Genomic DNA, 17,138 nt, shown 5'->3' on the forward strand with positions numbered 1-17,138 from the left:
AATGTCCACAATAACCAAACTACGGAAAGAGCCCAGATGTCCTCAACAGATGAATGGATAAAGAAGATAGGTTATGCCCATTTTATTGATGAAGGCACCAAGGCACAGGGAGATTTTACAATATAATCAAGGTCAACCAGGTAGAAAGAGATTGAGTCACATTAAATCCCAGATTTTTCTGATTCTATAGCTTCTATGCCAATGCTTCTCAAGCTACCTGGTGGGGAAGGGCCAGATGGGTGATAACAGAATAATAAAATGGGAAAAAAATTAGAAAATACCATATGTGCTTAGATGTCATGCCAATATCAGAATTTTCAAACACTTGCAGCATTTGTACTTGTCTCACACAGCCTGGTAGAAACACTTCAGTCCAGATCAGACTCTAGAATAGCTCTGTACTACCCCCCAAAGAGTTGGGTATTCCTGACTCTAGGTGGTCTGGGGACTGGCGTTGAGGCTCCATGAGAAAAGTTCATAATCTCTTTCACCTGCAGGGAACTTGATAATTTCACAAATCAACTTTCCATTGATTTGACCCCTTAAAGTTCAGGGAGGTGGGGGTTAGTTTTCTGACCCCCTCCCCCACCCCCACCTTGTCTTCAGATAAGAAAACCTACTTTTCCCTCTGGCCAGGACACCCCTTCCCTGGGTTCCTCACCAGGCTGACTCCTCGTCAGCCTTGGGGTCTCTACTCAGCATCACTTCCTCAGAATGGCTCTCCCCGACCACCTCATCCCGATAGCACCTCTGACCCTTCCCGTCACCATGCCCTGTTTCAGTCCACCACCATCGAAAGTTGTCTGTCTGTTTACCAGTTTTTCTCTTCTCTTTTTGTAAGACCAAGTCCAGAAGGGCACAAACCTCTCAGTTCATCGGCTTTCTCCCTGGTACCTGGCAGAGTCAGGCTCCCTGAAGGATGTGTTGAATGATTGCAATAAGAGCACAGAACCACAGAGTGGTAAAAGATAGCTTACCTCAGGTCAAAATCAAGTACGTGCAGGAGCTGGAAATCAAATCCAGTCAGCAATACCCCAGATAATGTTTATGTGTCTCCTTCTGTGAGTCAGGCATCAAGCTGGGCCCTAGGGGGGCTGGTGGTGGGAGAGAGAGGCCAGCTCCCATCCTGCTGCGGGCTTACAGATCCAGTGCCAAACATAGGGGCCTCCTCTCTGCCTTTCTGACTCTTTCTGGTCTCTTCCATTTGTATGTACTCTTCTGCCTATGATGAACAGTTTCTCACAAACAACTGTGTTATCTTGTAAGTAGGGATTATTATTACAACTCTTTCTAGGGTTGCCAGTTAAAACACAGTTATATTTGAATTGCAAATGAACAATGAGCAATTCTTCAAGATCCGTGTGTCCCATGCAATATTCAGGACATATTTATATTGAGAAATTATTCATTGTTATCTGAAATTTAAATTTAACTAGTTGCTCTGAGTTTTTTCTTTCTTTTTTTTTTTCTTCTCAGTCTGATAATGCTACACATTTATAGACAAGGAAACTGGGGCTCAGTGAGAGCACGCTGACTTAAAAAGCTTGTCCCTGGGGCACACCACTAGTAGGAGAGTCACCACCAGCCTGTCCAAAATTGGCTGACTCCTCATTCTCTCTCAAAGACCCTGTGCTTCTGTGGCCAAGCCAGCTCCTGCTGTCCAAATCCACGTACTCTGAAGATCAGCTTGAAGTTGAAATACCTCCTTCATCTCCAGCAAAAAAAGCAGTTTTCATGTCTATATTTGATTATTTTTATTGAATCTTTTCTGATTATAGAAACATACCTGTAATACATTCACATGATGGAATACTACACCTCAGTGAAAAAGAACGGGTTTCTGCTACACACAACAACCCAACCAGTGAGCTTGGGGGTATTTATACACATCGACTTAAATAAATGATATTGAACAGGAGTCCAGATAGAAAGGAGATCCTGTCTAACTCCGTAAAAATGAAGTCCCAAAATAGGCAAAACCAACCTGTGGGGACAGAATAATGATTCCTGGGGGGGATCGAGGGTAACTAAGAAGAGACATCAGGGGACTTTTTGGGGTTTTGGTAATGTAGATCTTAATCTTGGTGAAGGTTACACACATGTATAAATACATGAATCCAAACTATTTGGTTGAGATTTGCACACTTTTCCATTTGTATGTTATACGCCCATGAAAAACTAAAAAAGTAATATTAATACATGCTCACTGTTAAAAATGAATTAAGTATGGACAAATCTAAAAGAAAAAAAGAAGTCTGCATGTACCACTGGGAGACTGCACAAGCAACATCTTAAAGTGTATCCGTCCAGATATTTTCCCAGAAGCATTTACTTTTGATGAGCATTTCTTATGAAAGGACTTCAGGATCTACTACCAATCACCAGAGATGCTCATTTATTTAGGAGTCTAAATTTCTGGACAAGGCTTTCACTTACCCAGAAAGCCCTGACACAACCAGATTTAATTTGAACATTTTTAGAAGAGCATGGAACAATTAACATCAAATAAATGGAATTAAAATCAAATTGAACACAGTCTTTCAATGATATGACTTAGAATTTGATTTTAAGTACAGTAATGAATATAAAATGAAAGCGTGAAGGCGGAAAAGAGCTCCAGGGGCCTCCTGGGACCCAGAGTGCCACCTGCTGGTCACAGTCTGCAATGACATCCCACCATCCTCTCAGGTGAAAGCATGGTCTCCCTATTTATAAGCCCCAAATTTTACTCCCCCTTTTCTTGTATAAGTTTATACCTGTCCCAAGAGTTTCCCAGAAATCTTTGCTTCCCTGATGTATTTCACATCTCCTAAAACAGAGGAGTAAGTTAATAAATATTTGTTAAAGAATGAATGAAAGGATGGACGGATGGATAGACAAAAGAACAGACGGGCGTTCTTGAGCGTCAGTGTGAAACAAACAAGTAATCTCTGCCTTACCCATCTCTTTGTTTTGTTTTTAATAAAAATGATTTGATATCCCAAAATACAGTAAAATGATTAGTAGTCAAACTAATACACATCTTCACATAGTTACCTTTTAGTGATGAGAGCACCTGCATTCCACTCTCTTAGTGTATTTCCAGCTGCACATTAGGGATCTAGAGACAGTCATCCTTCATTACTGCAACTTTGTGCTCTTTGACCAACATTTCCCCCATCCCCCAGCGCCCATGAACCATGGTTCTCCAATGTGGATTCTATACGTTTGACTTCCTTAGATTCCATATTTAAGTGAGAGCGTGCAGGGTTTTTCTTTCTTTCTTTCTTTCTTCATGGACTTTCTTGGGAAAGAGGATAACCACTGGGTGAGACCAGATGAATGTGAGGGATTATCATGACACCCAACAGCAGGGGGTGGAGGAGTCAAACGGTGACCAGGGTGAGCGGTGAGGCTGTAGAAACAGGCACCATGTAAATAAAAGGAAACAAATATATGTGAAACGTCTTGAGCCCGACACTTAATAGGCATCTGACAGGTGTCACTCTTTTCCCTGTCCTCTTCCTCCTTTGCAGGCTGGCTCGCAAATCCTTTCTGCAGGACCCGGTGAGCTAAGGATGGAGATTTGTCCTCTCCTGGGCTCACTCACAGGTGAGATGATGTTCGAGGTCTATCTGGTACCAGTTCTGAAACAGGCCAAGGTCCCCTCGCCTGCGGGTGTGAGCTGGCCTGTCAAAGCCCTCCTGAGTTAAGAAAGGTGGTTCCTGAGACATTGCTGTTGGGCAAGGTGCCCATCTGAGCGTGTCCACTGTTGACAGCCCTTGACAAGCATCACGCTGGTCCTACTTTTAGATGTCGCACAGTGGGGCTCTGGCCTGCAAAAAGGCTCTGGCCTGCAGCGGAAAGAGTGTGGACAAGGGGTCAGTAGGCTGGGCTCTGCCACTCGCTAGCTAGGTGACCTTGAGCGCAATGGCTTGCCTTTGCCAGAATATAAGGATATAAACCTCATTAGGACAGTGTAATAAGGTGATGCCTGGGAAAACGCTATGTAGAAGGGTGTTGCTGTTAATAAAACCCCAAATGAACTTTATACCCCAGATGTGACCTGAGTGAGCTCAGAAACTACAGGAACCGTCGTCTGCTTTGGTCTGGATCCAGCTTCCCTTTATGGAATTGCTTCCATTTTAGCAGTTACTTCACCGTCTTAATCACGTGGCACTTCTGGCCCACCAAGACCTGCTGGCTTCTTAAAATCTGGGCTGTGCCCCAAAGACCACCCTTCGTTTGGGCAACCGACCTTTCGAAACCAAATGGAGACTTTGTGCTCCATTTGCACTGGGTAACCTTGATCTTGCTGTTCTGGCCCATCTGTACGGGCAATTCCATACATTCTCTCTCCCTGCCACCTTGATGACAGCCGCACATTTCAACAGTGTACAATCTGGGCATTCGTTCATTCAATATACATTCACTGAGCACCCACTATTGCCTAGACACTGTGGCAGGAGCTGGGAGACACAAGGGGTCTATCTGACAAAGGGTGGCAGGCACCAGGGTAGTGATTGCAGTGCTGTGGCCGCTGGGAGCTCAGAGAGTGGGGCATTCCCAGTGCGGCCAGTAGCAGTGGGAAGGTTTCCCAGTTCAGAAGATGTGGCAGTGGTCAGTGGCCATTCTCCTTTTTTTTTTTTTTTAAGATTTTACTTATTTATTTGAGAGAGAGCATGGGCAGAGGGGGAGAGATAGAGGGAGAGGGAGAAGCAGACTCCCCACCGAGCAAGGAGCCTGATGCAAGACTCGATCCCAGTACCCTGGGATCACGACTTGAGCCCAAGGCAGACACTCAGCTGATGAAGCCACCCAGGCACCCTCTCTTCCTCTTTCTGAGCACACCTCTGGACTCTGCTTTCCAGTCCTGATCATTCTTGGTGCTCCCACAGGAACGACCAGATCTTTCTTCCTAGGCAGGTGAGGACAGGCAGTCCACTGTGATGAGTCCCTCATGATTTCCTCTACCTTCCCAGCAAAGAAACTGCAGGTAGCAATAGCTGGCCTCCTCTTAGCTTTCTAACCTCCCCACCCCATCCCCCAGCCAGTGCACACGCTCATTCTGCAAATATTGGCAGATTGCCCACTTTGGACCAGAAATGTGTTGGGTTCCATGGCGTTCTCTTAAATCCTCTCTGAGTTCAGAATCTCCACGATGGGGAGCAGGGTGACCCCTCTCCACAGGGAGAACCTTTTCCCTAGCCCTTTCATCCCAGCCAAGATGAAGATCTGAGCCTCTGCATCCCTACCCCCCTGGCTTAGCGTTCCCAGGCAGCATGTAAAGGTGCCAAGGGAGGGAGGTGTGAGGTGTCACTGCACGCCTTATCCTCTTAGTCCCTTCCTTAGCAGAGTGCTGTGATGAGAAAAACCTGAACTCTGAGTAAAGAGACACAGACTTGTGTCCCACACCTGCCACCAATGCTGTGACTTTAGGTACAGCCCATAGAGCCAGCTTCGTAGACCATACCTTTGGGTCCCCATTCATCTCAAGTATTCTGATTCTTTCTATGCTAATCCCTAATTCCTCGATGGATCATCCACTCTCTTCTTGTCTAGCTTTATAGAGGCATGAAAAAGTCTTACAAAAAGAAGCAGAAGGAAGGGAAAGGAGGTTAGCCAGCCTTCCTTACAACAAAACACGTGCTGGCAATAAGCAGCCCAGGGGTGAAAAACAATCACAAACGGCTATAACCTCAGAATATCTCCAGAGTCTTCCTTGCCAGAAACTTGATTTCTTTTAGGCCTGGCCTCATCTTGACCAGGCTCATGTTCCATGCTAACTGTCAAGACAGGCTCAAATTATTCATGGAATTTCTCCACTGGAATGGTTTGGGGGGCTCTCCTTTGCAGACGCATTCCTCCTTCCCTGCCTTCAAGCCTTCCTAGGACTGAGCTAGCTGGACGGGAGTCCCTTCACTTTCTCAGGCCTTGTTTCCTCAACTGTAAGCCAGGAAGGTGGTTCCTCCCAGCTCTCGAAGGTCTTGGTGCTGTCATGACAGGTGCCTCAGCCGGCGAGTTCACATGCAGCTCCCCACCAGCAGGAAACCACGGAGATACACACATACGCATGCAAAAAGGATGCCATCCGCCGATTAAATGCAAAAGGAATTATGCGATTAGCAAAGGAAGTGGATCACACACCAGAGCCTAACTGCAGCACCTGCGAACGTTCCCTAAATTAGATAAATATGGGCTTCCAGTCACTCTGGTACACGAGATTGAATGGTAAAGTTGAGCAAAGTATAGAAGTTGATTATGAGACAGGAGTGATAAACACAGGGGATGTGCACGAGGCCGATCAGGATTATTAGCCAAGTAATCATCTCACGCCTAAGGTGGCGTGTTCTAGGAGCCCCGGGCCCCATAGTTGACGACCGTGTAATGAAGTTACCATGTTTCCCAAAACACGAAACACGTCCTTCATTTTTACATCACACCTGTCACCTGGGGAACTCCAGCACCTGAGACTGGTGATATTGGCTCGTCAGCCGGGCCCGATGCACGTTGCTGAAGTGGGCAAGGCTTCGCGTACTGACCTAGAAAAAGAACCCTGGGTCCTACCATTCTCAGACTCTCCTGAACCTGTCACCCATGACAAATCTTTAAGTCCATGAGGTAGCTTCTGCATGAATGAACCTATCAGGGTCAGGAACGTCCATGGAGAATGACATGGTGAGAACCTAGGTTCTGGAGACAAACTCTGAATTTGAATCCTGTTCTATCATTAATTCTTTGACAAATCAGTTGAGCTCATTGGGCCCTGGTTTCCTCATCTCTGTCACGGGGACACTAGTATCACCTATCTTTTGGTGTACATGCAAGGAGTAAAGGATTTCCTATCTGTAAAAGTACTAAGAACACTGTCTGGTACCTAGTACACACCCAAAAAGTGGCTTATTTCTTCCCATTTAGTTTCCCCTCTTCATTAATTCACTTATTCAGCCAAGTAAGGGCCCACTATGTACAAGGCACTACACTAATGACAATGCCCATAGCAGGGAACACACACACGCACGCATGCACGCACGTGTCCCACCATCACACTGGGATTAGAGAGGAAGTGTTACGTGTGACATGTTCTACTTACGTGTCTACAAAATGCTCCAGGGTGCATTACTCCTTCAAGGCAATCGGAGAAGTCTTCATTGAAGACAGGCCAGGATGAGATTTTAACAGAGGGGAAACGGAGTAGAAAGATGTGTAACAGGGAAACCTGGGTGGCTCAGTGGGTTAAGCATCTGCCTTCGGCTCAGGTCATGATCCCAGGGTCCTGGGATCGAGCCCCGCTTCGGGCTCCTTGCTCAGGAGGGAGCCTGCTTCTCCCGCTGCCTGCTCTGCCTGTTCTGCCTGCAGTTCTCCATGCTTCTGTTCTCTCTCTGACAAACAAATAAATAAAATCTTTAAAAAAAAAGAAATGTGTAACATTCTAGGCAGAAGGTGCAAAGATGCTTAGTCAGAAGATCCAAGGCAGGGGCACCTGGGTGGCACAGTCAATAGGGCCTCCAACTCTTGGTTTCAGCTCAGGTCATGATCTCAGGGTGGTGGGATGGAGCCTTGTCTCAGCTCCACACTCAGTGTGGAGGCTGCTCGGGATTTCCCTCTGCCTCTATCCCTCCCGCTCTTGCTCTCTGGGTGGGAGGGATGGGGTGGCTTAGTGATAGACATTGGGGAGGATGTGTGTTGTGGTGAACGCTGTATATTGTGTAAGACCGATGACTCACAGACCTCTATCCCTGAAACAAATAATACATGATATGTTAATTTTTTTAAAAAAAGGAAAGCATGTTTATGGAGAGGATAAATGACAAGTAGGTATTATATTATAAAAACCAAAATTTTTTAAAAACTGTGAATATGAATTGAAAAAACATTGGAAGGAAACATGTCATGACATTCATAGGTGATATTTTATATCTGTATCAATATATCTATATTTGTGTTTTTATATAAAATATGTAAATAAATCTTTAAAAAAGATAACACTTAAAAAAAAAAAGATCCAAGGCAACATCAAGTTATTGCCGGAAGTGATAGGTGAAGTTGGAAATCAGCTTTGCGGTCATTTGTGGCTGGGGGTGGTAAGTAGAGGGATGGGTCTCAATTTCAAGCCCCGAGTATTAATTTTATCCTGTAAGCCACAGAAATCCCTGGAACATTTCAAATGACACATTTTAGGACAAAGAGGGGTGAAAGGAAGATGACTGTGGCAGGTGAGCAGAAAGGATGGACAAGGAAAAGACTAGTAACAATGTGAGCTAGGATGCTACTGCAACAGTCCAAGCATGCTGTAACGGGGGTGAGAATGAAAAGAAAGGCAAGGGACATTGGGAAAGACAAATGACAGGACTCAGTGACCTATGAGCTCACTCAGTGAGGATGTACAGAGCAAGGATAAAGAGGAGGAGGAGATGATGTTATGGTTTTGAATGTAAGTAGCATGGACAGAATAGGAGTCTTGCTGGTCAGCAAAAGATTCTGATTCCCAGTTGCACAGAGCAGAAGTTCAGAACATGGGCTTAAGAGCAGAGCAGTTAAGGATACCTGCTATGCTATTTGCTAGCTGCATTATTCTCAGCCAGTTTTAACCTCCCAGAGCTTTTCTCATTTGCAAAATAGGGATAAAAACAACATACTTCTCACGGATGGGAAGATTAAGAAAGAGAATAATGTGATGAAAACGTCAAGCACCTGCAAAGTACCCGCCCGAAGAGAGCACAAAGTCAATGCCAAACGGAAGAATGCCAGGGCCCCCAAAGGATACAAAAGTATTTAATGATACTCTGCACTCGAATTCTCCTGAACAAATATTCACATTTTGATGATTTGGAAGCTCTTTCCAGATCTGGCAGAACCACCAACATCACAACGTACTGTCACTGAGTTAAAGCCCCGAAAGCACCAGTTGGCACATGCCTGGGTTGGGTTAAAAACAAACCAGCTTAGTGTATGGCTATGGAGCCACGGGGAGAAAGAGGAAGGAGCAGAGAGGAAGAATCCTTGCTAATGGAACTGGACCATGAATTTGGGTAAATTCCTCCCATATTCTCATCACGGACCCCATCGTTTTCCTTCTCACGCCTCTCGGGCAACACCAGCTTCCACAAACCTTTCCTGATTTCCTGTGACAGACGTGGTGGCGAAGATCCCAGGAGCTGCTGACCAGTCAGCTGCGGTGTGTGAACTTCAAAGGCCCTATTGACACAGCTGCAGGCCCCTGGGCCAGGGGCCGGCGGGGGCGGGGGCAGGCCTGTCTGAAATGCTTGAGCCATACCTCGAGAGCAGCAAAATGGCAAAGGGACCCATAAACCATCCCCAGTTCTCAGAGGGAGCGCTGTTATTAAGGCAACAAAAAGTCACCGCGCCAAAGCAACCTGGTTCTGTCAAACGGCCCCCTGGAGTTTGGAAATTACAGGCCTAAACCTAGGTCTAATCCATTTTCTCTCACGGCAGAGCTCTGCTCACAGCTAATGTCTTATTTCAAGCAAAACTGCCCTTCAGCCAAACTGCTGTGAAGTTTTCAAAAGTACCCAGGACCCTCTATTTAAAAAAACAAAAAACAAAAAGAGAGCAAGCCGTGAAGTAGTCTGTTGGTCCGCCCGTCAGATCTCAAAGCCTGTGCCTCTTCCGGTTTCCAAGGGGGACTCAGCGTCAGCATTGAATCATACCACGTTGGAAGATTCAAGGAAGCAAGTCTGCCACCCCCGCCCCCACGCCCCCAAATCACAGGGGAGACGCCTGCAGCCCAGGAACTGTGTGGCATGTCTACGATCACACAGCACGTGACAGTTCCTATGGTGGAAATCCATAAGCTAGCAAGATATTGGATCCTATTAAAAAGACAATTTCCTTGGGCGCCTGGGTGGCTCAGCGGGTTAAAGCCTCTGCTTTCGGCTCAGGTCACGATCCCGGGGTCCCGGGATCAAGCCCCGCATCGGGCTCTCTGCTCAGCGGGGAGCCTGCTTCCCTTCCTCTCTCTCCGCCTGCCTCTCTGCCTACTTGTGATCTCTGCCTGTCAAATAAACAAATAAAATCTTTAAAAAAAAAAAAGATTTCCTTATAATCAAATAACAATTAATGTTTTCAAACATTTTTTTGTTTTACATTTGTTGCCTCCGTTGGTCCCACACCATCAATGAAGTCTTTATGTCACTGGCATTTCCAGCCCCTTTCACAGAAAAGGAATCTGAGGTTCAGAGAGGGACATGGCTTGCCCTAGGTCACAGAGCTGGCAGGTACCACAGCCAGGGCTAGAACCAGAGTCCCCGGGTTCTAAGCCAATCGGCCAGTATTAACCAAATCCAGTTCTATGCCCCAGGCCATGCTTAGAGAAATTAGGATGTATATGTGCTGGGAGAAGAGGTACAGAAGCAGAGAACAGGAGAGGACATATGTACTAATAGAGCCAAAAAACTAGACAAGAAACCTTAAATTATGATGCACTTACTAATTCTTCTAAGAGATAAGAGTATGTTATCTTAAAGGATTTTTTTCTCGTTCAATGTATTTTTCTCAAGCATTCTATAAATTCAGTCCAAAAAAGAGCTAAGGCAGACCGTGGGTTGCAGGTTTCCAAAGACCTGCCCCCACAGCTAAGCACTGAGCACAGCTGCCCTGTAGCAGGGGGTGGAGGGAGGCAGCAGAAGGGGACAGAGGATACAGACCCAGGCAGTCAGGAGGTATGATTTCCTGCCCCAACGGTCAGCCTCCTGGGAATCTCTTTACCCAGAGTGATTACAATCAGAAAAAATAAAAACAAAAATGAGTATTGATTTGTCTGGGTTATAACAATGTATAGTAAATAGTACTTAGTACTTACCCTAATGTGTGAATGTCATGCTTAGTCCTTTATGTCCATTATCCCATCTCACTCCCATAGCAACCCTTCAAGCTGGGTATTTTGATCCCTATTTCAGTGAGGAGGAGAATGTAGGGCTCAGAGAGGTTAAGTAATTTACCTAAGGTCACACAGATATCATGATGAGGTGACTTTGAGCCAAGGCCTATTTCCCTCCAAAGGCCTGACTTGTATCCACATCCTATCCTTGTTCCAAGAAGATAACAGACTAGAAGATGACTCTCCTTCTCCCTTCTCCCAACCCTGAGTTTCCCTCAGAGGCTATGACACAGATAGGACATTTTCACAATGACACCAAGGTAACGAATACCTAAAAATTTTGGTTAACCAGTATCTTTCCCTTTTTTAATTAAAAAAAAAAAAAGGATCATTTTGCATTATTCAAACCAATTTAAAAACAATTCCAGATTCTCATTTCAGAGATTGAGTTAGGAATGAAGTTTAGCACTGTTTAAGAAGCACATGTAAAACTATTCGTTTTGTGGGCAGATTCTAATGCAATTACTGCAACCGTTTTCCACACTGAAAAATACTGTGAGTTTTTATTGAGCCTTTGCAGGTAAAGCTGAGAGGGGAGCTATCTCTTTCTTTTCAGAAGATCCTAGGTATTTTGCCAGCAAAATGAATTACGTATGTCTTAAACAATCTCTGTACTATGTGATAAAGCTGCACAGTGGGTAGCTGAATTCTACCACAGTATCATGGGCTACATTAGGTCAGACCAGATCCTGGAAACCAGGAGCTTCCAGGGAACTCAGAAGTGCCAAGGAGGCAGAAGACACCTCCTAGGGGAAGAAGTGGGATGCTGGAGGGCTCGGTGACTGCTTGTAACCCTGTTGGGGGTGCCCCTCACCCAGCCTGCCTTGGCTGATCAGGAGGCTTCTGTCTTCCGGGCTCGCTGCTCCCGGACACAACAGCGAGCCGGCCAAGGTTTAACTGACTTACTTAAGCGGACCTCAGTGATCATTCCAGGAGAAAGCAGGCCTCCTCCTGGGATTCTGCAGCAGCAGTTAGACAGGATCAGAAAAGCAAGCAACTTCTCCAAATGAAGGCCACGTCCCTGGAAAAGAGAAAGAGAGAAAGAAGAGTGGTAAGTGAACAGCAGGCCTTGCTGCTGTGATCTGAGGGCAGCTACTGTGCCCTGTGCCTGGTGCCCAGCGCTCCCTGGGCTCAGAGCAAGTGACCCATACATGTGGCTGAAAGGAGGAAAGAACAGAATGTGCATTCTTAGGGAAGAAAGATACCTGCAGAAAACTAACTAAATAAGTACAATAGAAGAAGAACATAGGAAAAAGTCATGTTTGCTAAATTGAGGAGTAGCAGAGAGGTCTCATACACAGGAGAAAAATAAAATAGTAACAACAACAACAACAATGTAGTAGTACTAGTAGCTAACACTTCGTGCCAGACACTGTCCTACTGCTTGACTGTAAATTCCAAAAGGGCAAGGACCTTGCCTCTTTCACTCACCTGTACACACAAAGCACCTCATTCAGGGCTTGGAGTATAGTAGGCATTCAGGATACTGTGCTTTAGTAAATGAATAGAGAAAAAAGAGTCATGAGTATGGGGGTGGGGGAGAGAAATACTATTTAGCTAAAGTAAAAAAAAAAAAATTTTTTTTTAATTTAATTTATTTATTTGACAGAGATCACAAGTAGGCAGAGAGGCAGGTAGGGAGGGGGGAGCAGGCTCCCTGCTGAGCAGAGAGGAACCTGAGCCGAAGGCGGAGGCTTCAACCCACTGAGACACCCAGGCGCCCCTAAAGTAAAAAAAAATGTTAAAGTGTGATAATTATGAGCTCATTTTTTCCAACACTAAGAACCAACTAGGTGTCAGGCATTGAACTTGGCCCTAATGATAAAGAAGTTAAAGGCAGGGTATCTTCTGGGCTTGGTGAGATGGCACTCAAAACTAGGGCCTTATTCAATGAACCAACATTTATCAAGCCCCTGCTCTGCGCCAGGCACCCAGCTGGGCACCTGGGGGAGAGAGAGATAAGGAAATCCCCTTCCCTGCTCTCCAGGAACTCACAGAGGTAGAGGAGGAGTGTCTGTAACAGGGATAGATGTACAGGGCTGCGATCAAGACAGGACTTGAGAAATCTGCTCTCTGAAGGGGATCAGAACAGTTACCCTTGATTACCAGACTTCAAACAAAGGGTAATAATTGCTGATCAGGGAGGTTATGGGATTCCTCCACTGACTGGGACTTTTTCATGTAATAAATTCCTGCCCCCAACTCCCAGGAATCTGTATATATACTTTGTTTTGGTGTATATATATATTATATATATAATATATATATTAAAACATTAAATATATGTATTATATATATATTAATATATATATATTTTAATGTTCTAGAACCTGGAGGAAAAGGGGTTCTTCCAATCTACAAATAAGCACTGAGACTACATGATCGTTAGCTCTATGTCAATTTTAAGATCAGATGATACAGTAATACAATGAGGACAGAACTCAGACTTGAATTCTATAAAAGGGTATTTGGTGTTCAGTTATCCCCAAAGCATTTAAAAAATTTAGATGCCATAACTGCTCGATACATGGCAACAACTGTTGCTGCTGCAGCTGAGTCCAGGGCTGCAAATATCCATCCGGGGCTCGTTGCTTGAGGTTTCCCAAAGGAAGTCAAGGAGAGCTGAAGGGGACTTCTTACCCAGCTGCCTACCACTGCCAGCAGGCTCTGACCAAATCTAGCTCCACAGTGGGCACAAGCCAGCTCCAGGCTGTCCCACCTCCTGCATCCCTTCCACCCACCCGCCTTAAACCCTGCCCAGATTGGACCCAGCACAATTCATTTGCGGGCAGAGTAAATAACTAGTTAAAAGAACCTGAGAGGACTGAGATCTGGTAGTGAGCAGCTGTGACCTAAGCCAGCACATGGGGATTTGTGCCGATTTAAGCTCTAGACAGCTGTTTTGCGGTGGCTATGCCCACTCATGTTGCCGAAAAAGCCCAACGCTGCATTGCCCCACCTGGTCGAACTTGGGAGGTGGGGCAGCAAGACAAAAAAAGGTCTAAGAGCCCAAGAGATAGAGCACCTCCCTTTCTAGCCCTGGGCCCGCCTGGTTGGGGGCGGGGAGCTGTTCTTTTCACACCCCTCCCCCCACCACCCCCTTCGAGGCTCTGGTGATGATGAAAAAACAGGATTCCCAAATCCTGAATGTGTCCTTTGAATCTAGACACCTTAGATGACACTCATCTCTCCCCCTTACTTCTTTTCTCCATCTTTAGTGCTTGACATATTACACAACACTTCACCCTCCAAGTTGTGCAAACCATAAGCGTAGAGTTGAAAAACTGGTCTAACTTCAGTGAGACACAGATTACACAACATGGTGAACCTGAAAAAAATGAATGAATGAATATTCCCTTGGATTTTATAACTAGTAAATGGAAAATATGTTGGATGGGAAAGTAACAACAAAGATTTCAAACCTGTCTGTCCCCTCCTCCTTCCTTCTGAGCTATGCAGGAAACATTAAAGTTTTCAGTGGTCTTATAGCTTCCCTTTATATTTGTGCCGAATTTCACATCAACATGAGACAGTGCCGAGTGGAAATGCCTTAGCTTGCTTTTTCATTACATTTACATAAATGATCTGTTACAACTTTAAAACTAGTTCATTTCAATCTTAGTAGAGCTACTTTTTTTCTTTCTTTTTTTTTTTTTAGTAGAGCTACTTTTCGTCAGTCAGTGACTTGGATTTTAATTTCACATGCTTCAATAAGATATGACAATAGTCATTCAAACAAGAATTACTACATCCCACTTTTCCAACTATTTGCTTATGCTGGGGTACCAGGAGGGGTGGAAACTTACAGACCTGAATGAAGAACATAGCTTCCAGTGGAAAGCCCTTAGGAGTAAACAGATTGGCTTCCAATCTGAGCCCTGCCACTTAGGGACCGTTCTGTTAAAATGCTCTTCTTCACTTCCCTGACCCCTGGTGAACACCTTTGCTGAGTATTAAATGAGATGCCCTCTGCGCAGGGTCACCAGAGGTGGCTGCTCCTTGCACCGTTTGCCTTACAGGTCCTTGGCACTCAGACACCTGGGGCATCAGTGGCCATATAGAGATGTAAACCCGTGAGTCACTGCCTCTGAAGACAGGAGAGCAGGAGCACTCCTATAAGTGCTGGGGATGGGGAGTGGAGAGAGGGGGCAACAATCTGAAACGGATAGTGGCAAAAGCAGAAACACCATTGGCCCCCTTCTGCTGATGCACGTGTAAGCACACCTTTGTCCAGAAAAGGTGTACCCGGGCTCAAGAAGAACCAGCTGCTTAGTGCTGTCGGTGGTGACTTCTGCCCAATGACCTCCGCTTTAGTTTAAATCTGAGACTTTCTGCACAGAACCCCGAAAGGTGGGCTTTCAGGTAGACGTGCCCTCCTGAGCAACACCTGCCTGAAGTAGATGCGGCCCGTGCCCCCCCGCCCCGGCTGGCGGCAAGGGGCGGACAGGGGCACCACAGCCCCTACGCACCCCAGGATCGCAATCCACAGTTCACAACGCGGGCCCCCGACCCTACGGTCGGTCGCTGCAGCACTGCGACCCCAGCCTCTGGATCACAACATCCCCGCCTTTAAACAACTTTCTCGGGACTATGGGAATGTCCCGCGCTGCAAGTCAGCCCTGGTGATTCACTGACACATGAGTGAGCCTGGGAGATCGTGGACAAGGGCCTTGCCGGAACTTAGAGAGGCGAGAATACAAAAGAGGGGGAAGAACTCACACCAAACCGTCGGGAGATGGGCGCCCTGATCTAGGCGCGGTTGGGCAATACACGCTGTACCGCAACTCCAGCGCAGGTCCCCAGAAAAGGGGAAACGCTTTAAGGCAGAGAACCGCGGGGCGAGCCAACACCGGCGCACACAATCCAGGCACAGGCAAGGCAGCTCTACCGCCCCGGGCCTCGGTTTCCCTGTCTACAAAACGAGGGCTTTGGACTAGAGCGTCTCCCAATCCTGCTATTAATCTAGAACTCTACAATATTCCATGCTGAAGCTGTCCGAGGCTCGGAAACCGGAAAAAGAGGGGAAAGCGAGGGAACACGACAAGGGAGGGGAAAGGGAGGAGCGGGTGGGAGATCACGAGAGGGAAGACGACAGGCGCCCAGAACACGCCTGGCGGGTTTTCAACCTTCCTACACCTCCTCCCACACCTGAGTTCTCACGTCTCGGCCGAGGCCTCACGCCCATCGAGTTTGGGCACCAGTTAGCCAAGCTTCTCCCTCTGCACACCAGTTTCTAGAAGCCACGGGGCAGGTGGTGGGCAGCACAATGATGCATGCCAGAAATGCAAGGGGGAATGGTCCCGGCTGGGGTCCGGAGGGCAGGTGAGCGGATCCAGAGCTGGGCAGGGAGTGGGACGGCCAGCCTGGGAATCGCAGAGCGCCCGCGTCTCAGCCCCCATGCTCCGGGAGGGCCAAACTTCATTCTCCAACTTTAGCAAGGGGAGGGGGGTGTTCGGGAATAAAAGGGAAAAAAAAAAGTTGCTGAACTTTTCCCCCAACTCTGTCGTGGAGGCGGGACCGGAGGGCGGTACCTACACCCTGATTCGCCGCCGCCTCCTGTCTGGAGGCTCCGATTGGCGCGCGGGGTCCGGGGCCGGGAAGAGCGGGCGTGGGGGAGGGGAGCGGCCCTCCCAGCCCGCGGGATCGGCTCGCGCCGGGAGCGGGTTAATTTCAAATCGGGGGCTTGGCTGCTCCTGGACGGTCACGCTCCCTCTGCCCGCCCGCCGGCCCGCCAGTCCCGGTCCCGGCGTTTCCCTCCGCGGCACCCACCTCGGCGAGGCGTGAGGACCGACTGACGGCCCGACACGCGGGCTCCCGGACCGGAGCGGGGAAGGGGCGCCGAAGAGTCCCCGCTCAGCCCCCGCCGGCTCCAACCGTGAGGTGAACTGACAGGTCAGCGGGACGCAGAGGGATGCGGCGCCCAGCCCGCCCGGCACCGGGAGAGGGCTCGGAGGGCAGCGGCGGAGACGGCCGTTTCCCGCCTCTCGCTCCGCCGGGGGCCGTGGAGGGAGGAGCTGAGCTCCCGCGCAGAGGGGAGGGGGCGAGCGAGGGGGAGGGGCGGGGATACCGTGGTTCCGGGCGCGGGTTTGCCCGCGCTCAAGCCCCGCGCAGCTAAGGGGCGGTGCCGGCCACGGTCCGACTTTCCGCGCCAAATTTTTAAATCGAAGGCGGAAGGTCCGGACCCGCCCCTGGAGCCGCCAACCAATCGCAGGCCCGCACCCAGCTCTCTGATTGGTTAGGAATCGTTGCCCTGGGAACC

The 17,138-nt window shown here is 47.6% G+C and overlaps 1 long non-coding RNA gene across 1 annotated transcript; it reads right to left on the reverse strand.

The window, feature by feature from the left end:
• Nucleotides 1-1,733: 1,733 nt before the first annotated feature.
• LOC308351330 lies at nucleotides 1,734-16,882 on the reverse strand. The gene is made up of 5 exons (XR_013967575.1): nucleotides 16,649-16,882; nucleotides 12,311-12,370; nucleotides 11,786-11,900; nucleotides 7,073-7,361; nucleotides 1,734-3,394 (listed from the first exon to the last, which is right to left on the reverse strand). It is a non-coding gene; the product is annotated as an uncharacterized lncRNA (long non-coding RNA).
• Nucleotides 16,883-17,138: the final 256 nt, after the last annotated feature.

This window comes from Martes martes (genome assembly GCF_963455335.1).
Source record: "Martes martes genome assembly, chromosome: 10".
Taxonomy (NCBI): Eukaryota; Metazoa; Chordata; class Mammalia; order Carnivora; family Mustelidae; genus Martes; species Martes martes.